The sequence below is a fragment of the Notothenia rossii genome, assembly GCF_949606895.1.
Source record: "Notothenia rossii genome assembly, contig: scaffold_366, whole genome shotgun sequence".
NCBI classification, from domain to species: Eukaryota; Metazoa; Chordata; class Actinopteri; order Perciformes; family Nototheniidae; genus Notothenia; species Notothenia rossii.
In genome coordinates, this window is record NW_027640089.1 from 1 (window position 1) to 24105 (window position 24105).

Sequence of the window (24105 nt, forward strand, 5' to 3'; positions counted from 1 at the left end):
ATCACAAGACAAGGATACAATGGATAAGATCTCAAGACAGTGTATGGCTCAAGAAGACCGAGGTAACGAGGTAATATCACTCACAACCTCAGAGCAGAACCCCACTTCAAATGCCAAAATATGACTGGCTGGCTGTACAAGTACACGAGGAGTTCTATTTGTCACCAACATCGAGAATTACAAAAGTAAAACATGTATTGAAAGTATGTGGTTGCTCAACTAAGTGATCAGTATATAGATATAGATATAGTATATAGTATATAGAAGATATTAGTGTGTGTGTGTGTGTGTGTGTGTGTGTGTGTGTGTGTGTGTGTGTGTGTGTGTGTGTGTGTGTGTGTGTGTGTGTGTGTGTGTGTGTGTGTGTGTGTGTGTGTGTGTGTGTGTGTGTGTGTGTGTGTGTGTGTGTGTGTGTGTGTGTGTGTGTGTGTGTGTGTGTGTGTGTGTGTGTGTGTGTGTGTGTGTGTGCAATAGAGAGAGAATGTGTGTTTGTAAGACAATCCCTCAAATCAATGGATCCTACCATTTTAGAAGTGTTTCTTCCTTGCCCTTTTCTTTGCAAAGAGCTTCTTTGCTAGCTCAACAACATCCTCAGGCCGTCACTGTTCCTTGTGGTTGCTGCCCTAATTTGTCACTTTTAACAATCAATTTTTTCACAGAGAAAATATATTAATTTGACCCTATAGAAAAGGTGAGTTAGTTATTGCGGCGGAGAGTGAGTTTCATTTAAAACGATGTATGATGAGTGAGGTTGTGTCAAAAAAATATATAATAATAATTACTGGTAGAAAGCCTTCTCTTCACTGAGCTCACCGCTTACATGCGGACGCTCCAAAGGGGCGTGGCCACTGCAGCTCGATTACATTTAAAGGGCCAGACCCAGAATCAGCACTTCTATAACAGGGCTGAAATAGAGGGGTATGAGGCATGGCTACAATAGGTGATCTGTTTGGTATTTTGAGCAAACAATTCAGAGACATGTTTTGTATAGATATGGTCCTATAATATACTGTTCAAATATAGCATAATAGGGGAGCTTTAAGGGGCAAAAGGAGCAAGCCTATGAAAAACTTTAGGCATCCAGTTCAAGAAATATTTCACACCATTTGTAAAACTTTTATCATTTTTAACAATGTGTAACAGATGAATGAGGCAATACTTTATTACATAGGAAGAAGCATGTAAGGCTGTTTGTGTTATGATTCCCATCTTTCCTGCACATGTTTCTTCTGACTCGTATCGGGGAAACCTACAGCACACGTTAACATGTTGTCTTATGTGGACTTTTGATTGTCTCTACAGAACCTAAGGCAGCTTTGCCACCCTGAAATCAAGACGCACAGCACAGCAAAGCAACCCGAGCAATGCCCCTTGAACCCAGACAACAATCTTACATCCGCTGCCAATGAATACAAAGCAGGTGGTGGAGCTGAGATGGAGATGCAAATGTGAGAACTGAACATATTTGACAATGTTTTAAAAGTGATATTTTGTTTTCACGAGCTAAGCATTTTAAAGAAATGCTGATGAGCAATACATTCGGAACACTTCCAGCAGTTTCCTGCACAATAAGCACCAAGTCTTGTTTTACTGTAAAATGTCGCTACTGTAGGCCTACATCCTAAATGACAATATTGAAAAGACTGAGTTTTAAATAAGGTATTTTCAGTTAAAGCAATCTAATAATGTGTCTGATTACATCATCATTTTCATGTTTCAGTATGCCATAGACAGAGGATCAAGAGATGCCAATCTTGATTATCACTGCCCACTAACATGCACTGTTGCCACACATTTTTAGGGAATTTCACCACCTGAAAAACATTGTTTTAAATCTCCAGCTCCACAGGTAGTGGCAGCTGATAATATCAGACAATGCAGAAAGCCTTTATACAGAATTAGTGTAAGTTAAATGTTGCCTTTTTATTATTTGATAGTTTTTATATATTTACACATGTTTGAAATGGTTTGCCTTTTTATTTTCTGGCTCTTTTGGCTTTTTGTTCTATATTTTTATGCTGTTACGTTTATTCATCTGCATATCATTATCACATGAGAATTCACTGGGGACTATAAGCATAGTCTGTTATAAACCAAGAAACAAACTTCTTCACAGTTCAGTCTGCATTTTGATTTACTGTGTAACACCCACCCATCAAATTTCACTGAATGATGTCTTTCATTTGCTGGTATTCACTCACTATTCATCACATTAAACACATTAATTGTGCAGATTGTACATATATTCGTTAAACGATACAACAGATTTACGATTGATACCGTTTCAGCTGCCTAAGTACTTGCTGGATTATTGCTCTGCTCTTTAGGTGGTTTCTGCCAAGTTTAAATGAAAGTGAGACTGAAGTCAAGTCCTATTTATTTTCATCACAGAAAATAGAGTCAAAAGGTGAAAGAGTAGCTTATTTTTTACCAGAGGCAGTTTTGAAAGGAAATTGTGCACTGAGAGTTAATTTCCTGTATCTGTGTCAAGTAGTCCATTAACTATAATGGGGGAAGTGAACATGAACACAGATTTGTAATGATTCTTTCACTCTATAGTTGCCAAAGTAATTATTGGACCCATTTTTTTATCATCCCAATATTTTCCCCAGATTCTGACACTAATGGCATTTTTAGACGGACAAATCACAGGTAAATTAGCTTTGTTTGTGACCAATTGATGATTGTTCTGTACCAGTAGCACATCTGGTAACACAGTGTTAATGTTAGTCAAGCTTTCAACATTTTAAACTGACATCAAAATGGTAGTTGTTACTTGATAACAGATTACGACTTTTAGCACATGATTGTTACATTCAGCAATTTAAATAGCTTCCCTTATTTCAGGTATTTTGAAAACTTCGATCTTTTTACCCTGATTGCTACAAAAAAGATAAGTTTGATGCTCTGGCTTTTTCTCCATAGCAACGGCTGCTAAGGCTCTGGGAGCTGTAGTACTTTGAGTAATTAGCCATACCAGGCTCAAAGAAAACAAATCTCATGAATTATGTTTAAATACTCTAAAGTATAATTACATTCCCAGAGTTCATTGTGTCTGTGTAAGTTATCATTATTAATAAGAAATTCTGGTAAGTATTTCTGGACCCTCCACTTGCCCACAGGAAATGTATTGTTTGAAAAGATGTCTTCAATTACACTGAACAAAAATATAAATGCAACACTTTTGTTTTTGCTCCCATTTTTCATGAGATGAACTCAAAGATCTAAAACATTTTCTATATACACAAAATAACCATTTCTCTCAAATATTGTTCACAAATCTGAAAAAATCTGTGATAGTGAGCACTTCTCCTTTGCCGAGATAATCCATCCCACCTCACAGCTGTGGCATATCAAGATGCTGATTAGACAGCATGATTATTGCACAGGTGGGCCTTAGGCTGGCCACAATAAAAGGCCACTCTGAAACGTGCAGTTTTGCTTTATTGGGGGGGTCTGGGGGGGTCCGAAAACCAGTCAGTTTAACCCTAACCCTAACATGTCACCCATTGAGCATGTTTGGGATGCTCTGAATCGGCGTATACGACAGTGTGTTCCAGTTCCTGCCAATATCCAGCAACTTCGCACAGCCATTGAAGAGGAGTGGACCAAGATTCCACAGGCCACAATCAACAACCTGATCAACTCTATGTGAAGGAGATGTGTTGCACTGCGTGAGGCAAGTGGTGGTCACACCAGATACTGACTGGTTTTCGGACCCCCCCAGACCCCCCCAATAAAGCAAGACTGCACGTTTCAGAGTGGCCTTTTATTGTGGCCAGCCTAAGGCACACCTTTGCAATAATCATGCTGTCTAATCAGCATCTTGATATGCCACAGCTGTGAGGTGGGATGGATTATCTCGGCAAAGGAGAAGTGCTCACTATCACAGATGTTTTCAGATTTGTGAACAATATTTGAGATAAATGGTTATTTTGTGTATATAGAAAATGTTTTAGATCTTTGAATTCATCTCATGAAAAATGGGAGCAAAAACAAAAGTGTTGCATTCATATTTTTGTTCAGTGTAGTTTCCTGTAAACAAGATATTAAAATATACCTCACTGTCATACATGCACACTTTTTGGAAGTCACACTTTGGGACCCCACTGTAGTTGTTTTATTAATGTTGTAGAAATTCACGACAGCTGAATCCCAGAAGACTTACTAACAATACTTGGCAAAACTCAGAATGTATTGAAAGGAAAGTTACGCTTAATTTATTTCTGTCGTTTTCAACTTAAATACACATATTAAAAACAATAAATAAACAATAATAAGTCTTCCACTATAAACTTGTTACATTAATTATTTGTTCAATTCTCATTAAATGTATAGACTGATGACGATTAACTACAGCTGCTGAAGTATGAATATGCTCAGACATATATGTGTTAGGACAATTTAGGACATGAATGAGACATGAAGTCTAAAATGTTGTAACCATGTTGTTGCACCTTAAGTTTAAATCAATGTAAAGACTGCTTCTTTGAGTCTTAATGTCTAACTTTGATAGAAGTTAGAATTACAGTTTTATTTCCAAACACAAGTTAATCACAGACATTTTGCAATTTTTCACGTTGACTTTGTATAAAAAATGTAAAAATGTTTCTGTAAAATCATATCAATCCTACAATAAATCAATAAATGTTATATTGTGGGGATTCTGAAATAATTGTTTCCATTGTATTTTTACGATACATAATTAAAATAATATTATTTTTATTTGTTTTAATATGTTTTCCTTTTACTGAGTACAAGAGGAACCCGCACAAACTTAACTCGACGTCCTTGTGAACCCACTCCTTTTCAAAGACAATAGCTTATATAACTTCTCTTAATTACAAACTGAAAACAAAAGCAAAACATTAACTGAGTACATTTATTAAAATGTTTCCTTTTCATGCTACTCTTGCACATATTACTTAAAAAATACTGTACATTTTACTTCACTGCATTATCGGCTATTTCTATTTGCATAGTGTGGTATCATTACTTGTACTCAAACTCACATCAATGTAGGTCATTTTCTGCCACGAGAGCAGCGGTTCCAAACATTTTTCTTAAGGAATCCCTTTTCTACCTTTATTGAAGTGACGACTCCTGACTCAAATAGATATTTCATGTGTTAATATTCAAGAGAGCTGTGCAGCCTTGGTGACCCCGAAGGAGGGTTTGACCCCAAGGCTGGGAAATAATGCACTAGAGATCTCTCAATCAAAAGCAATGACAGACAAAATACCTCCAGGGTGAAGAGGTGTGGGGTCATGGGAGTTCATTGCAGTCAACTTATTTAAGTTAAACTTCACTGTTTATTGTTCAAGACAATATTACTGGGAACCATATGTTCCAACGAGGTCTCTTCTTTTTTTAGAAAATTGTAACCGCCAAAAACTCTGAATACGTTTTATGTTAGAAATCAGTGTTTCTCTGACTAGTAGTTATGGTGTTCTTCCTGCAGAAATGGAAGTTAATATCCATAACTAAAATTGAATGTAAAATTAATTCATTAAAAATAGTCATTGTGTGTTTTTGTACTTAGAATGAGCCAAACATATCTATATAGGAAGGTTGTCCTCTTCCTGTTGCTCCTAAACTGACAAACTGAACTCTGGATATATTAGGACCCTTTTCGTCTTCCGGAGGCCCCTGCAGTTCTCAAACACGGTTCTAAAACTTCATGAATGCAAGCCGAAGTAGTTTGAAAGATGATCTCTATGCAAGGTGTAGGTCGTAAAAGACCAAATACTGCACACTGTCAATATAAAATGTTCTTGATGATAATTTTTTTTAGATATTGTCTGGAGAATCATGGTCTTTAGTTTCCCTTAACACATGTAGCACACGACTAGAAATGGCCTGTCACACTTTTCCCCACTGGAAATAGGCGTAGTCATTTTGGTCTCGGCGGGGGGGCAGCAGCTGGCTCGAGCACGCTGTATTGTTATAATACATTCATGTTCATACTCACTCATCATTTGGGAAAAAACTACAGAAATTCCTGCATCGCTTAGTCTCTCCAGGCAATGCTTTACAGGGGTAGTGAGGACTTTGGATTTAAGACAACTTTTCTCACCGGGTACCTGTCCACACAACCTAGATAGATAGCATTTAGATAGAATTGGAGGATGAAACGCTCTTTAATGGTAACACATACATACAGCACACACAGTGAAATTTGATCTCTGCATTTAACCCATTTTAGTATTTGCAGTAGTGGGCAACCTGGACCTGAACACAAGCTGCTGTAGAGCCTTCCCTCTCTGCAAAACAGCCTCATTCTGCATTAGAAAAGTATGCAGTTAAAACAGAGATTTAATAAAACAATTGTCAAGTGTTAGGAAGAAAAACCCTTTTAAGTGTATAGAAAATAGATAGACTGTTAAAATAACTTGAAAAAAACGTAAGAGAATATGAAAGGCTCCTATAATAGTCAGGAAAAGTGCTCTGCAATAATTAGAAAAAAATCCAAAATTCACAATATCACCACAAACTACCTTCGGTTATTGTATTTATTACTTAAAAATACAGTTTACAAATTATTCTGTACTATTTTTGTTATGCATTGAATATCAAATAAAAAAAATTACCTAATGAGGGGGGTCGTACGTTTACCCAATGGGGTCCCTTAAGGAAAGGGTCAGGAAACCACTGGTCTAGTTAATTTCAGGGTTGGAGTGCATCTTTGAATGGGTATTCAAAGATTTGGCTGAGAAAACTGAAAGCTGAAAAGCCCACAGTGACGACCGGCAAACTACAGAGGCTGCTGGAGGTTTCACTGCGCTGAAAGGAAAGACCAAAGGCCTGAAGTGACCCCTGTTGTGTTCTTAAAATACTGAGCTGCACTGAAATAATCATGGGGTAGGTTGAAAGGCAGAACGTCTTTTTGCTGAAGGCAACTGATTTACAATGGGCAAGCATGGGCAACTTACAGAGAGGAAAAATACATTAATGACACATTACAGACACATGCATTTCCTAACATTCGGTCTATATGCTGTATAATGTATTATCTCTTCGATTTACACACGGCATCTATTGCCCGTCTGTCCGTCCTGGGAGAGGGATCCCTCCTCTGTTGCTCTCCCTGAGGTTTCTCCCATTTTTTCACCTTTAAAACTGTGGGTTTTCTCTGGAAGTTTTTCCTTGTACGATGTGAGGGTCTAAGGATAGAGGGTGTCGTTTTTCTCGTACTGATATTCTGAACAATCTGTGCTGTTGTATTTGCTGTAAAGTGTCTCTACTGTAGGCTATTTTTATTATATGTACAGCACTTTGGCTCGACCAAAAATCGTTTATAAATGTGCTATATAAATAAAACTTGATTTGATTTGATAAATGCAAGTTATTCACACTAAAAACAGCAAAGTCCATCCATCCATCTTCTCCCGCTTATCCGTGGTCGGGTCGCGGAGGTAGCAGTTCCAGCAGAGAGCCCCAAACGTTCCTTTCCCTGGCCACATCAACCAGCTCTGAATGGTGGATCCGAAGGCGCTTCCAGGCCAGCGAAAAGATATAGACAAGTTTACGCGACAAACCACGGGTAGCGCCATAACCCTACACAAATGCACTTCATTTCCGCCGGAAGTCTTTTGCACAGCGTCTGTCGGTGTAAACCGGTGTAAACAGTCAGACGGGCACTGGTGTAAACACAGCGATTTCGATGCTAACAGTGATGCTAGCTTGGGAACACGATTCTACTTCTTTGACTGGAGATGGCGTTACTCTCCCCCACCCGAATTCAGTGCAAAACTGGGAGGATAACATGACGACGTGGCCCAGCATAACGTACAGCAAAATTTGCTCCTACTTCGTTCAATCCATGGCAATAGATGGAAAAGCAATGGACAGTCTGAAGGCATATCATAAGGCTGCGCACATTCTACTTTGCCCACATGCTCCCGAAAATTGTTGACGATTTTGTTGAGGGAAGGTTACAGTTCTGCAGTAAATATCTCAGCATTTTAAAACCAAAATAAACTGCCTTATTTAGGTCATGCCCACAGGAGCCAACAGTTGTCTGTTGTTTACATAATGCACAATTTACATGATCTCTTTATGCTGTGCAATATATCATATGTGCCTGTACTGTTTGAGTGAAAATAAAGTTTGATGTAATTTAATTTCATTATTGCACTGTTATTGCATTATTGCATTTCATATGTTCCTTAGAGTGCTACAATTTCTTTTAACACAGTTCATCATTCATATTAAGCTCATACTGTACATAAATAACACTGAATTAATTAATTGTTGAGAGGAAACTAAAGAAATGGCTTCAACAAGAAAGATCACATGTTTAATCCTAACAGGTATTACAAATTAAAATATAAAAGCAGCCCACACAATTACATCACTATGAAAATATTCATATATAATATTAAAAAATACAATGCATGCAGTATTTGTTGTGTTTATCTGTATTTAATGAACAACATGGCTGGGTGTTGGTAGACAGGGACACGAGGCAAGATTCTAAACCTCACGAGGCACTCTGATCAGTGGACTCTTCAGGTTAACTAGGCCAGCACAGATGGTTAAGATGTTGTCCAGTTTCGGTGCCATGCTGATGGGAACGGTCTGGGATAAAATCTTAAAGACCTTCAGTCTCTGGATTGCTCTTTCCACGTGTATGCGGACATTGGCTACTCGCCTGGTGCGTGTCGTCTCCTCATTGGTCAACTGATTGCGCCTGTAGGTGAAAGCAGGGATGTTCAAACTGACCCTTCTCTCATCAAGCAAGTCTCGAATGGTGAACCCACGGTCCGCCATGACCTCATCACCAGCCCTCAGATAGTCTAGAAACCCACTGTCCATGGTGATAAACTTATCGCTGCTTCTGCCAGCATAGGCGTCAGATATAAACATGATTAGCCCATTAGGGGCCACAGTGACAAGATATTTCACAGTGTTGCGTGATTTGTACTGGCTGAAAGTGTCACTCCTTGAGTCGTGGTTTGTGGCTCTCTGCATGGCACTTTCGGCACAGTCAATGATGCAGGTGGTTCGAGGGTAGTTCCTCTGAAACGACAAGGGCATGGTGGCACGAATGAGTTGACGTCTCTTTGGCTGGGGAGGGCGATTGTACCCCAACCACAACGCTGGGAAAGGATTATCCTTGGTTGGTTTTTGGTCAACAAAGTGATAGGAACAAACAAAAACGTTGCGGGGTGGTTTCTTTAAATTCAATGCCTTCAGCCAGGTCCTTGATTCCGAGTCGGTATCAGGCTTGCGAAAAAATGTCAACAATGGAGCGCATGGACATTGCCTCTTCGTAGCTGGTTTGTGGTCGTAGCACTCTCTATCTAACCACTCGTTCAGGTGCTTTCTCGAGTGATTGCAACCAACTACCGCACACGTAGTTCCCGAACCACTTTTCTTCATGTTGTAATTGTTATATCCTCTTTGTCTCTGCGATATCAGTGCTTTGTCGGCACAACGGAGCTAGCTAGCAAAACAAACCCAGTCCGCCAAAACGGAAGTGCATTGCATCGAAGGGAGGAGTTCAGGATGTAGAGCGGAAACGGCGTACGTCTACACTACAGGCATCAAAAAATGCTTTCAACGCTTCGCCCATTCACTTGAATGGGGTGACGTAGAAGATTTTTAATCTTCGCCGAACTGCATTGTGGGGAGCATGGCATGGCTTTGCAAGCATCACGAGCATCTATCGGCATCAAAAGTTGAACAATGTTCAACTTTTGAGGCTCAATGCTTGGCATCAGCCAATCAAATTCCGTTTATGCAAATCCCGCCAGTGCAAGCTCAGCCAATCAAACCGCGTGCAAGCTGGGAGAGCCAGACCGCAGTTCATTTCCTCATATTCCAAACGAGATATTACGGTAGCAAATCAGCCGGTTCTTTACGACCGGAACTATTTACCGGGATACAAACCGGAGGAACCAGGCATGGAGGGAGGTGGCAGAGACAGTGGGTGAAACTGATAGTTTTTTCGCCTGTTTGAGGGGTTTATATCCAGTTTACTTCGTTTTAACATTGCTATTGCTTTGTATGTCGGGGGCGGGAGATTCATGTGATTGGTTGCTCGCAAAAAATCGCCAAGCTTCAGACACGCCCAGCTTCAAGATTTTTTCATGCCTGTAGTGTAGATGGGCCGTGGCTTGTTTGAGACGCGTTGCGGCTCGCCTCGAAAGTAGACGAGAATAGCCGATCGCAGCCGGGGGAGGTCTCAAAAAGCTCGCCTGAAGTCGGACAGCTCCGAGTCGGTTATGGCTAGAAAGGATCCGTCTTGTGTAAAACTCTCGCGAGAGTTTGGCTGAATGTCACATGGCTGAATGTTTACGTTTGGCAGGCAGCCTTTCAGTTACGATCGTTAACATCAGTGGGCCACAGCAACTGATGATGAGAAGCTAAACTATCTATTAATTATGTCAATTACAGGGAGTGTGATTGTTGAAATAGGGTGTTAGCGATCTTGCTGGTGTTCAAAGAAGAATGACAACACTGTAGATCATCAACACTATGGTTTATTTTTTATTCACAGGCAAGTCAACGTTGTCGCAGTAAAAGTCCCAAGATAGCTCCTGGTGCAATAAAATGTTCCCTTGCAGTGTTTTACTATTATGTCTGATGTTTCTCTATTAATATTGCTGCTGCATTAATGTGTATGTTGCATCATGTTACTGCTGTAGATGTGTTTCCGAGCCGCTCCGATTACAACGAGAGTTACAACGAGAACGTGACGTCATATTTACACTAGACGGATCCTTTCTAGCCATAACCAGCGCCGTATAGACTGAGAGTTACGTCATCTCCCTTCACTCCAATAGAGGCGAAGTCCCGCCCATCTACTTCCGACCCATGGGACCCCGGAAGCGGAAAATTATACATTGATGTCAATGGAGAGAGAAAAGTCATCTTTCGATCCCGTTTGAATTGTGCCACGAATGACACATATGATGTTTGTCAAATTAAAAGAACATTTTGCAAGTCAAAAAAATAAAAATGTGTCGTAAAACTGTGAAGTTACAATTTTTTTGTGAAACCGCTCAGTGAACTACAGGTCTCTGGTCTCGCACAATACGCGTCACCATCACAAAGATGGCTGTCACGTTAGTAAATTTCACCTGTTTCTTTCAGAATGAGGCGAAAAAGTATAAAACGAGGTGAAAATCACTACAAGTCTGGGCATGTTGAGAGCTTTACATACACGAAAGGGAGCGGTTCTGTAAGAGCCAGCATGCGGGACCGGCTTTACAAGGTTTCAGTGAGTAATATGAGTGCAATGTTTAAGGTTAATGTCAGCTAGCTAACAAAGTACACTAACGTGTTTTGTTTTAGCAACTAGTTTTCTCCTTAAGAACTTCGTGGTGTCTGTGTATGCTGTGGATAACATTAGTGTTCACAAGAACAAGATGCACTCCCGTGTTTTGTTTTAGTTGCTCTTCAGATTGAAGCGGCCAGTTTTATATCGACTATATGTGTGATCTCCTTTTTACATCTCGTTGTGTCATTTGAGTTTATTTGCTGTGTATAGATTCAAGGATGTTGGTTATCTTGTTCAGGGATGCAAACTTGTCACCTTTCGGCGAAATTCTTCGTTTTGAATCCAAAATAGGTCGTTTGTGTGATTCATGTAGATCTGCAATACAAATATTTTGGGGTATGGGAGGGGGTCTGGGACCCGGATTAATGTGCGGCCGCGAGCTTTTTTTATATATTATAATGAAGCGCGAGCTGTGTGCTCGAGTCTTCCTGCCTGCCGGCTCTGCTCATGATGTATAATAAGCCTCTGCTGCTCGGCGATGATGGTCTAGCTTCAGCAGCTACATTACCGACGGTGCGTTCGTTAATATTAACTGTGCGTCCGGAGTCACTGTGGCACAGACTGGACCGCTGGTGAACAGCTGTTAGAACAGGCGGGTCAGGTGTTCAGAGTAGAGCTCCCTGTCGGAGCGGCAGAGTCTGATGTGCACTGAAACGTTTTTTTTCCCCGTCGCAATATTATCGTTGAGCTAGCTAACTAGCATACATTGTCACTATCTGCTAACGTTAGCTTTAGCCTTCGTTTTCTAATCGTTTTTTTCATAGGCTATAAACAGAGGTGGTATAAGTATATATCTTGTACTTGATTAAAAGTAGAAGTACTCGGTTCTTGTACTTGAGTAAAAGTAGAAGTAGCCTACTCAGATCGTGTAGGCTACTTGAGTAAAAGTAGAAGTACTCAGATCTTGTACTTGAGTAAAAGTAGAAGTACCAGAGTGTAGGAATACTCTGTTACAGTAAAAGTCCTGCATTCAAAATCTTCCTCAAGTAAAAGTATTATTATCAAAATATAGTGAAAGTAGCGACAGTAAAAGTAGTCATTGTGCAGATTGGTCCATTTCAGAATAATAGATATGATATGTTTTATAATGATTGATCATGAAAGTGTTCTCAAAGCTGGTAAAGGTGCAGCTAGTTTGAATGACTTTGTATACTGCAGGGTAGCTTGTGGATTTACTCCAGGTGGAACTAAAGTCTGATTTTAACACTTGATTATATTTCACATCATTCATCCACATCTGTAAAGTAACTAAAGGGATTAAATACATGTAGTGGAGTAAAAGTACAGCATGTACCTCTGAACTGTAGTGGAGTAGAAGTACAAAGTAGCAAAACATTGAAATACTTAAGTAAAGTACAAGTATCTCAAAATTGTGCCCAATGATAGTACTTGTTGAGTTTATGAACTTAGTTACTTTACACCAGTGGCTATAAAGATAGAAAGACTAAGCCTTGCACAGAGGCATGAAAATACCTTTTCAAAATGCTCAACAGTGCTGCCAAAATTATAAACTGACTGCTACACAATTAAAATAAATGCTTTTTATATATTTCTATTAGATGTGACTATGGCATTTCTGTTATTATTAACACTGCTGCTTTAGTTGTTTTGACTGCTAAAATCCTCTGTTATTCCTAATTTTAAAGCCGATATTCTGTGGGGTCGGGGGGCTCGGATCCTTGTCACCTTTTTCATACCTGATGAGTTTGCATCCCTGTTGTCAATTTGTTTGGTTATCTAGGCACAGCTGTGTGACTCCCTCTGGTACACTGGTATGTGCTTTCCTAATGTAGAGAGCATTGATTAATTAATAAACTACACACTGACTCTAGATCCTGACCAAATCCTTTTTTGTTGATCAAATGTTTTTCAAAAATGTATTGTATATTATATAACAGCTGCACATCACAGACCGGAGTCTCTGCTACTGTGGACCACGAAGGAGGCGATCATTATCCCCATCCCCAAAGGCCCTGCATGGCATGGAAATCTCCTCCTCCTGGAACAATTCTACACCCAGCATATGCTCCCTTTGTTGGCCAGCAGAGAGGAGGACATTTAAATAAACATACTCTTAACACCCTCGGACTCTGTGTTGTGTTTCGTATGTGTGATGGGGTGTTATGCAGAGGGGAGGAAAACAGGACACAGCAGATTGGGATTGTGGTGGAGATGCTGAGCAGTTATTTAATTGTTGCGTGTAATTATTATTATACTGCGTGCTTCTTAGTTATTCCATCTTTTGCTGTAACATGGATCTGTATGTAACTCTATATTTACTTGTTATCTACCACACTTCCTTCTACATCATACACCATCATTATACATGGTGTATATAGGATATATATATATTTGTATACATATCTGTAAATTGTATAATTTTATTTTTCGTATTTGGGATTTCTCTTTTGTCCACTCAAATACACTTGGCCCTTTCTCTTTTCCATGTGGAAAATGGCAGCTGCATATTCTGCTTTTCTCGTATGGCTCCCTGTCTGCTCGTCTACAATGAGACAATTATATAATTAATTACTAATAATCATTTAAACCTGTTATTACCAATATTTCACAAATTCTTCATATAAACTTAAGAGCACAGCTGTATGTTGAGTGTCAGCTTTGCTTGGTTCATCTTACTGGGGGGCAGCTACATGGATGTCGGTGCAGTCCACAATAATTTTGCCGTTGAAGGCAGAATGAATTTATTATTGACTCAGAATGAAGCACAACTTCATGTCATACAATACATTGACTTTATTTGTAATTGTGTAAAAATATATGAATATTGATTAGCAAGCAGGACCTGCAGGAACAGAGAATGGTGATGGATGGAGCTGGGAAGAGAGAAGAATAAAGAAAACAGATCAACTTTATTATCGGATATTAAAAATTCAATTTCAAAACAAGTTGCCACTCGTACAGTTTTCTAGTATGTAAAGATGATTTCACATGACCAATGCAAAATATCACACTCAATACATGTGTGTCTCTGGGGGGTGCATTGTGCCTTTGATGTATATAAATAATATACCATAACCAAATACTATTACGTACAGTGGAAATCAGGTTGCCAGAGCAGGTCAGTCCAGTGTGCATGTTCCTCAGGGTCTCAGCAGTTACAGGTGAGGTAAAGAAAATAAAAGAGAAAAAGGTCAGTAACAACACTTTAAAGTAACAACACTGAATAATTATCTATTTTAATAATTTTCTCTCAGTAATCACTCAACTACTGTCTTTCCAACAAACAGATTGACTCACTCTCACTATCATCACAATGAAACACGTCCAGAAGAATGTCATGCAAAGCTGCCTGCCTTCCTTCCTTCGACTCTCCCTGAACTGCCTGATCTTTTAATGTTCAATGTTAACCATTTGTGCAGATAGCATTTAGTAGAAAATATGCTAATGTCGCGTTAGCCTACCTCCCGCCCCCTTAGCACCTGGTGGAGGGGGCGATAGGCTACTCTTCAAATGTTTCACGAAATACTTACCATCATGACTACTCTTACTGTTTACCATTTTTGGTTTACTTCATGTTAAGGCTAATACAAATGACAAGGCTAAGTAATGTAATGTAATGCTAACTAACATGCTCGCTACTAGCTAGGTAGCTAACTTGACTATGTTCCATGCAAAACATGTATATTACCTGATATATTTGGTCCAACGACTCCTGGTCTTTTCATAAGACGGGAAGCGATAGAACGAGCAAGTGGTATGATCTCTTTTGTGATTACAACCTGGTACAAAGCAAACAGGCATCTTGTAAAAGTGCATTTATTGGAACAATCTCTTATATTTATTGGAGGGAATAAATCAGTCTTCTTCTTCCTCTTTGCTTTGCGAGTCGCAACCAGTCTTGGAGCATTATCGCCTATGACATCACTTACGCGACCCAGAATGCATTTGGGATTTGTAGTCTTTCTAGTTGCGTATTTTTCATAGTCTTATATTTCAACAGTTTTACGACAAACTGTGACTTTTTTTGACATGGAAATGATTGTTTAAGATTGACAAACATAATATGTGTCATTCGTGGCACAATTCAAACGGGATCAAAAGATAACTTTTCTCTCTCCATTGACTTCAATGTATAATTTTCCGCTTCCGGGGTCCCATGGAAGCTCCCGGAAGGGGAGGGACTTCGCCTCTCTATGGACCACTTTTTTACAGCAATAGAGAGGTGAAGTCACGCCCATCTACTTCCGGTCCATGGGACCCCGGAAGCGAAAAATTATACATTGAATTTAATGGAGAGAGAAAACGTATCTTTTGATCCCGTTTGAATTGTGCCACGAACTACACATATGATGTTTGTCAATCTTAAACAATCATTTCCATGTCAAAAAAGTCACATTTTGTCATAAAACTGTTGAAATATAAGACTATGAAAAATACGCGACTACAAAGACTACAAATCCCAAATCCCATTCTGGGTCGCGCATGTGATGTCACAGGCGATAATGCTCCAAGTGGTTGCGACTCGTAATTAAAGCGAAGAAGAAGATTTCATAACTGATTTATTCCCTCCAATAAATATAAGAGATTGCTCCAATACATTCACTTTTACAAGATGCCCGTGTGCTTTGTACCATGTTGTAATCACAAAACTGATCATACCACTTGCTCGTTCTATCGCTTCCCGTCTGATGAAAGGACCAGGAGTCGCTGGATCAGACATATCAGGTAATATCATACATGTTGTGCATGGAACATAGTCAAGTTAGCTACCTAGCTAGTAGCGACGAGTAGCGAGCATGTTAGTTAGCATTACATTACTTAGCCTTGTCATTTTTAGTAGCCTTAACATGAAGTTATTATTTTATTACATGAAGTACACCAAAATGTTAAACAGTAAGAGTAGTCATCATGGTAAGTATTTCGTGAAACATTTGAAGAGTAGCCTACTGCGCCCTCCACCGGGTGCTAAGGAAGCAGTTCAGGGAGAGTCGAAGGAAGGCAGGCAGGCAGGGAGCTTTGCATGACATTCTTCTGGACATGTGTCATTGTGATGACAGTGAGGGTGAGTCAATCTGTTTGTTGGAAAGACAGTAGTTGAGTGATTACTGAGAGAAAATTATTAAAAGAGATAATTATTCAGTGTTGTTACTTTAAAGTGTTGTTACTGACCTTTTTCTCTTATTTTCTTTACCTCACCTGTAACTGCTGAGACCCTGAGGAACATGCACACTGGACTGACCTGCTCTGGCAACCTGATTTCCACTGTACGTAATAGTATTTGGTTATGGTATATTATTTATATACATCAAAGGCACAATGCACCCCCCAGAGAGACACATGTATTGAGTGATATTTTGCATAGGTCATGTGAAATCATCTTTACATACTATAAAACTGTAGGAGCGGCAACTTGTTTTGAAATTGAATTTTTAATATCCGATAATAAAGTTGATCTGTTTTCTTTATTCTTCTCTCTTCCCAGCTCCATCCATCACCGTTCTCTGTTCCTGCAGGTCCTGCTTGCTAATAAATGCTCATATCTTTTTACACAATTACAAATAAAGTCAATGTATTGTATGACATGAAGTTGTGCTTCATTCTGAGTCAATAATAAATTAATTCTGCCTTCAACTGCAAAATGATTGTGGACTGCACCGACATCCATGTAGCTGCCCCCCAGTAAGATGAACCAAGCAAAGCTGACACAAAGCTGTGCTCTTAAGTTGACATGAAGAATTTGTGAAATATTGGTAATTATTTGGAAAAAATGACTGACGATGCAGAAAACTTTTTTTATTTAGGAACAGTGGTCAGGTGAAGCATTTATCACTACATTTGTGTCACACTTAAAAGGCCAAACACACTGGCCAAACACACCTCGTTTACAACTCCCCAGTTGACAGCCATGACTCCCGTCTAAATTGTACCCTCCAAGCACCCTCTTCATGAGGGACGCGCATGGAGTGGATGAAAGTCCCGACCTCAGCACAGCACCAAAATTGCTGGCTGTCAACCTGCCCTGCCTGTGTAACTGCCACTGAGGATTTGTCTGCTGTCCTACGGTGGCTGTCTGGATGGCAGCTTGCTGGTCTCTGCTCAGTCGCATTGAGGCAAGAATTGCCTCAAGCCCCCGACCCCCATGCTCCTTCACCAGCTCCGGCACGTTGAAAATGGCCTGATGTTGAGGCTGCAGCTCTGGCTCAGGTGACAAAAGCCAAGCCATGCCATGCCACGCTGCGCCCCTCAGTGCAGACCTGAACCAGTCTACTTCAACAGTGGCGATGTCTCTGGCCAGTGGGTTGTATGTCTCCTCTTGCTGTTGGTAGAGTTGAGACACCGGCTGGACTACTTTTGAAGTGCCAGGCTTCCTCCACTGGCACTCAACTTCTGTGGAGCTGATCTGCCACATGGCAAATATTGCCAATGCTGCAGCGTGGCTGCATTTGTACATCCCCCGTGCACAACCACAGACAGCGCTCTGCATCGCGCCATCCTCTCCCATGTAGATCTGTACAAATAAAGTAAGTACCATGTTTGTTAACATGCTATAATAGATTGAATGAGCAATACAAGGATGGTCCAGATCTGGGGGTGGGAGGGTTTATTTTTCCATAGTTTTGTCCTCTTGTCTGATCGTTGTTGTTTGTTTTTTCTGAATTTTTTGTAATTTGTGTTTTATTGGTTGTGATTGTACATTGTATTTTTTTAAATGTGTATTACATTTTTGAAAAACATTTGATCAACAAAAAAGGATTTGGTCAGGACCTAGACTCAGTGTGTAGTTTATGAATTCATCAATGCTCTCTACATTAGGAAAACACATACCAGTGTACCAGAGGGAGTCACAAACAGCTGTGCCTAGATAACCAAACAAATTGACAAGATAACCAAAATCCTTGAATCTACACACAGCAAATAAACTCAAATGACACAACGAGATGTAGAAAGGAGATCACACATATAGTCGATATAAAACTGGCCGCTTCAATCTGAAGAGCAACTAAAACAAAACACGGGAGTGTACCTTGTTCTTGTGAACACTAATGTTATCCACAGCATACACACCCGTATACAGTACACCCGTTCTAGGTTCTGATTGGCTCTCTATGTTGGCATTCTAGCTTCTGACTGGCTGTCCAGGTTGTCAATCACAGCCGTGGTTCATATTATGCTAGTCGACTCGTAACATCGCTAAACTTTTTTTCTTGACGGTTTTCTCAGTCAACTAATGCTATTGATAACAGTAACATAAATTAACACAGCCCTGCACACTGCAGTCATTATATGCCGGGTCTGTGGTTCATCATCTTCTTTTTCATTCTCCTCCTTATTGACTGACATTAACGTTAAACATTGCACTCATATTACTCACCGAAACCTTGTAAAGCCGGTCCTGCATGCTGGCTCTTACAGAACCGACTAACTCCCCTTTCGTGTATGTACAGCTCTCAACGTGCCCAGACTTGTAGTAATTTTCACCTCGTTTTATACTTTTATTCTCATTCTGAAAGAATGAGGTGAAATGTGCCAATGTGACGGTCATCTTTGTGTTGGTGACGCGTATTGTGCGGGACCAGAGACATGTAGTTCACTGAGCGGCTTAACACAAAAAAATTTGTTACTTCACAGTTTTACGACACATTTTAATTTTTTTGACTTGCAAAATGTTCTTTTAAATTGACAAACATCATATGTGTCATTCGTGGCACAATTCAAACGGGATCAAAAGATACGTGTTCTCTCTCCATTGAATTCAATGTATAATTTTCCGCTTCCGGGGTCCCATGAGCTCCCCCGGAAAGGGAGGGACTTCGCCTCTCTATAGCGGATCGTGGAGCCTCTCAATCGTTCCCCGGAAGTTAGCGCAAAGGCTAACAGAGCTGTAGAGTTGCAGCATAATAGGAGAGACAGCAAGCGCATTTCGTGGCATCTGCGGGCAGTGGCAAGTACTTCCGGCATCTGCCACAGAGGCCGCTACTCCGTGGTATCTGTGGCAAGTATATGCCACAGATGTGGTATCTGTGGCAAGTATATGCCACAGCCACAACTTGCCGTGGCAAGTAAATGCCACAACCATGCCACAACTTGCCGTGGCAAGTATATGCCACAACTTATATATGCCACAACTTGCCGTGGCAAGTAGGCTATATGCCACAACTTGCCGTGGCAAGTAAATGCCACAAGTTAAGAGTTAAGAGAAGGTTTACGGTAGCTGCCACTCGCCTTCCGTGGCAAGTGCTGATATTTAAACCCGTATTTATCGCGTCAAATGTCGCTGTTTTAGCATGACTTTATCGGACTGATCTGTACACAAGACTGATGATCTGTTACTGATGGCCGACCATATTTTTCAAAAAGATTAAACATATGTTCTATAGATTTTACTTGGAGAACGTGGTTTGTTAAAATAAATAAACGTGCTATTTTTATGATAATAGTCGGTACTCGAGTTGAGGGGGTGTTACGACTGATTAAACGGGTATGAACTCAAATGCACAACTCACAGAATTTAACAAAAAAAAGGTTTTATTCAAACCAAAGCTCAACGATAGTGGTACAAAAACAAAATCACTCTTAAAGAGGAAAAACACTAGGAGCATGAACAACAAAAATACTTAAACAAGACGTGGCTCAAAGCTCTGCTTGGGGTTAATCCTGGATTGCTAATGCTGGTGGTAGTCACAAGGAACGAAACGAACTGGCACAGGACAAAGGGAGACGAGGACAATAAATACACCAGGTAATGGAGAACAGGTGGAAACAATCAGGGGCGGGGTCGACAATCACAGGAGTGGGAGACACACAAGGAAGGGAGGTCAGAGTATCTGAAACGAGAGGGAAGGTTACTATTCAAAAATAAAGGGGAAAATCACTAGACCCAGACAAAAACTAACTAACATAATTTGCGAGACATGACAGTACTCCCCCCTCTAGGGACGACTCCTGACGGCCCAGGAACCTGAGGGTGCTGGCGAAAAAAGTCATTCATGAGAGTTTGATCCTCAACAAATCTTGATGGGATCCAGGAGCGTTCCTCTGGTCCATAACCCTCCCAGTCAACCAGAAACTGTCTCCCTTTGCCTCTGTTCCGGACCGCCAACAGGCGCTTGACCGTATAGACCAGGCCGCCGTCGAGCATTCGGGGGGGTGGAGGGGGTTTGGCCGCGGGAACCATGGGGCTTTCCTTTACCGGCTTCAGTCGTCCCACATGGAAGGTGGGATGAACCCTCAGAGACCTGGGGAGACGAAGGCGAACAGAGACAGGGTTAATTACTTTGGCCACTGGGAATGGGCCTACGAACCTAGGTGCCAATTTTCGTGACACCACATGAAGGGGAAGGTCCCTGGTAGAGAGCCAGACCCTCTGGCCGGGCCTGTACTCCGGAGCTGGCCGACGCTTCCGATCTGCCGCCACCTTCATGCGTTCCCCACTCCTTAGAAGAGCCCTGCGGGTGGCGGACCAGATCCGGTGACAACGCCGAACCAGGGCATGGGCGGACGGGACTGTGACTTCCTTCTCGAGGTCCGGGAAGGTAGGAGGTTGATACCCATAGGCAGCCTGGAAGGGAGTCAACCCAGTAGGGGCCGTGGGAAGCGTGTTGTGGGCGTACTCTACCCATGTGAGATGCCTGCTCCAGGAGGAAGGGTTCTGGAAGCTGAGGCAGCGGAGCCCAGTTTCTAATTCCCGATTAAGGCGTTCGGTCTGGCCATTGGACTCCGGATGGTACCCGGATGACAGGCTCACCGACGCCCCGATGAGGTTGCAGAACTCCCTCCAGAAGCGTGAGATGAACTGCGGACCCCGTTCTGAGACAATATCTTTGGGGAAACCATGGATACGGAACACATGAGTCATCATGATCTCTGCCGTCTCTTTGGCAGATGGCAGCTTGGGTAAGGAAATATAATGAACCATCTTAGAAAAACGGTCCACCACCGTGAGTACGGTGGTGTTACCTTCTGACATTGGGAGCCCAGTGACGAAATCCACGGAAATCTCAGACCAGGGCCGGCTGGGAACCGGAAGCGGCTGGAGCAGCCCCATCTGTGCCCTGGAGGATGTCTTGTTGCGGGCGCAGACAGGACAGGCCTCCACATACTCCCGGACCTCACGCTCCATGGATCTCCACCAAAAACGTTGCTTGATAAAGAATATGGTCCTCTTGACGCCAGGATGGCAGGTGAGCAGCGATGAGTGAGCCCAATGGACGACCTGTGGACGTACAGTAACAGGCACAAACAGACGGTTTGGCGGACAACCACTAGGTGCTGGGCTCTCACCGTTAGCTTGCTTCACCACAGATTCTATTTGCCAAGTGACCGCCCCTACCACACGGTTCAGTGGCAGGATGGATTCAGGCTTCTTGGCAACCGGCTCGGGGTCAAACAAACGGGACAGGGCATCCGGCTTGGCGTTCTGGGACCCCGGCCTGTAAGACTGAGTGAAGTTAAAACGGTTAAAAAACAGAGACCATCTTGATTGGCGAGAATTTAGTCTTTTAGCCTTCCTAATGTACTCGAGATTCTTGTGGTAGGTCCACACTATAAAAGGGAGCTGAGCCCCCTCCAACCAATGTCTCCATTCCTCCAGAGCAATCTTTACCGCCAACAACTCACGGTTCCCCACGTCGTAGTTCCGCTCTGCAGAGGAGAGTTTCTTGGAGAGAAAGGCACAGGGAGGAAGTTTGTTGTCTTCCTTGGACCGCTGCGACAGGACAGCCCCCACCCCTTCATTTGAGGCGTCAACCTCTACAACGAAATGACGAGTTGGGTCGGGGATGATGAGGATGGGGGCTGAGGTGAACCTCTCCTTGAGACGGCGGAAAGCCTCCTCGGCCTGAGGAGACCATACAAAAGGCACCTGAGGGGACGTGAGAACATGAAGGGGAGAAGCAATGGCGCTGAAACTTCTGATGAAGCGCCTGTAAAAGTTAGCAAAGCCTAGAAAACGTTGCACCCCCTTGCGGTTGTCTGGCGTAGGCCACTTAGCCACCGCACTGATTTTGGCCGGGTCCATCTGGATCAGACCAGGAGCTATGATAAAGCCTAGGAAGGATACAGTCTTAGCATGAAACTCACATTTCTCTGCCTTCACATACAGTTTGTTCTCCAGGAGTTTTTGGAGGACCTGACGTACATGGTGAACATGAGAGTCTTTGTCAGGTGAGTATATTAAAATATCGTCAAGATATACAAACACAAAACGGTTTAAAAACTCCCTTAAAACATCGTTAATGAGTGCTTGAAAAACTCCTGGAGCATTGGTGAGACCAAATGGCATGACGAGATACTCATAGTGCCCTGTGGGTGTGTTAAAACCAGTCTTCCACTCATCTCCCTCACGAATTCTCACCAGATGGTAGGCATTACGCAAGTCTAACTTGGTAAAAATGTTAGAGTCTTGAAGTTGTTCAAAAGCAGTAGCCATGAGGGGGAGAGGATACCTGTTCTTTACCGTAATGTCATTTAAAGGAGAATAATCAATGCATGGCCTAAGGGACCCGTCCTTTTTTCCCACAAAGAAAAAACCCGCCCCAGCCGGGGAGGAAGACGGGCGGATCAGACCTGCACGAAGAGAGGTGTCAATGTACTCCTTCATAGCCTCCTTCTCCGGACCCGAGATGGAGTATAACCTACCCTTCGGAATTGGAGCCCCAGGTAACAGATTGATGGCACAATCATACGGCCTATGAGGAGGAAGGGAGGTGGCGCTCACTTTACAAAATACCTTGGCCAGGTCATCGTAACAGGGGGGAACAGAAGTTAAATCTGGGGTTTGATTCTTGCGGTCCAGGCTATGTTGAGTATTAGTAACCCGATCGGTACTACATTCCCCAGAAACCCCTCCTACTGCCATGTTTCCCACACACTTAAAACAATCCTGTGAACACTCCTGCCCCCACCCCTTAATTTTACCTGACCGCCAATCAACATAGGGGTTATGCTTGGTTAGCCAGGGAAAACCTAGGATGAGAGGATGTTGAGCAGAATTAAACAGGTGAAACGACATGAGTTCACAATGATCATCAATCATGATAGTGACGGGTTCGGTCTTGTGTGTGACATGAAATAGAAGTTTGCCATCCAGAGCACTGGCTTTCAAAGGGGACGACAAAAGTTCAGTATTAAGTTTCAGTTCATGAGCTAATCCCCAATCCATCAGGCTTTCGTCAGCCCCAGAGTCAATTAACACTTTTTGAGAGTTACTTCTTTCATGGCAGATTACCTTTATGTTGGTCAACTTGCGGGGAGGAAAGTCTGCCGTGGAAAGACGGCTCACCAGTGCCCTCCCTTTCACTGGTGAGCCCCGTCTTTTACCGGGCATCCAGAGAGAAGATGACCTTGTTGACCGCAGTAAAAACATCTTCCCTCCAGCAGGCGGCGCCGCCGCTCCTCCGTGGACAGCTTGGCACGTCCCAGCTGCATTGGCTCCTCGGCCTTGTTGGGGGACGCTGATCTCTGGGATGGAAGGAAAAAGGAACGTGGCATGGCAGTCTCCTGAGAGTGAGAAGAGTAGGAGTGCCCTCTAGGGTGGAAATAGGGTAGTGCAGCCCTGTCCTTCTCCCGTTTCCTCTCAGCAAGTCTGTTATCAATCCTTATGGACATGGCAATGACAGAGTCTAGTTCCACTGGCAGATCCAAGGGTGCCAGCTGATCCTTAATAGGGTCAGAAAGCCCATTAATAAAGGCATCGAACAAAGCAGAAGAATTCCAGCCACTATCGGCCGCAATGGTGCGAAATTCCACTGCGTAGTCTGACACACTGCGTCTTCCTTGACTTAACTTGTAAAGAGCCCGAGCTGCTTCCCTGCCTGGGGACGTGTGGTCAAAAATGTTCATCAGGGAGTCCGTAAACT

At 42.1% G+C, this 24105-nt stretch overlaps 4 long non-coding RNA genes across 4 annotated transcripts; 3 read left to right on the forward strand and 1 right to left on the reverse strand.

Annotated features, from left to right (window-relative positions):
* Positions 1–269: 269 nt before the first annotated feature.
* LOC307027107 lies at positions 270–2109 on the forward strand. The gene is made up of 2 exons (XR_013804529.1): positions 270–1448; positions 1721–2109. It is a non-coding gene; the product is annotated as an uncharacterized lncRNA (long non-coding RNA).
* Positions 2110–10042: 7933 nt separating this feature from the next.
* Positions 10043–13375, forward strand: LOC307027110. The gene is made up of 2 exons (XR_013804532.1): positions 10043–11227; positions 13186–13375. It is a non-coding gene; the product is annotated as an uncharacterized lncRNA (long non-coding RNA).
* A 651-nt stretch (positions 13376–14026) lies between these two features.
* Positions 14027–15305, reverse strand: LOC307027109. The gene is made up of 2 exons (XR_013804531.1): positions 14342–15305; positions 14027–14121 (listed from the first exon to the last, which is right to left on the reverse strand). It is a non-coding gene; the product is annotated as an uncharacterized lncRNA (long non-coding RNA).
* Positions 15306–15506: 201 nt separating this feature from the next.
* Positions 15507–16830, forward strand: LOC307027111. Its single transcript, XR_013804533.1, has 2 exons — positions 15507–16512; positions 16731–16830. It is a non-coding gene; the product is annotated as an uncharacterized lncRNA (long non-coding RNA).
* The last annotated feature ends 7275 nt before the right edge of the window (positions 16831–24105 follow it).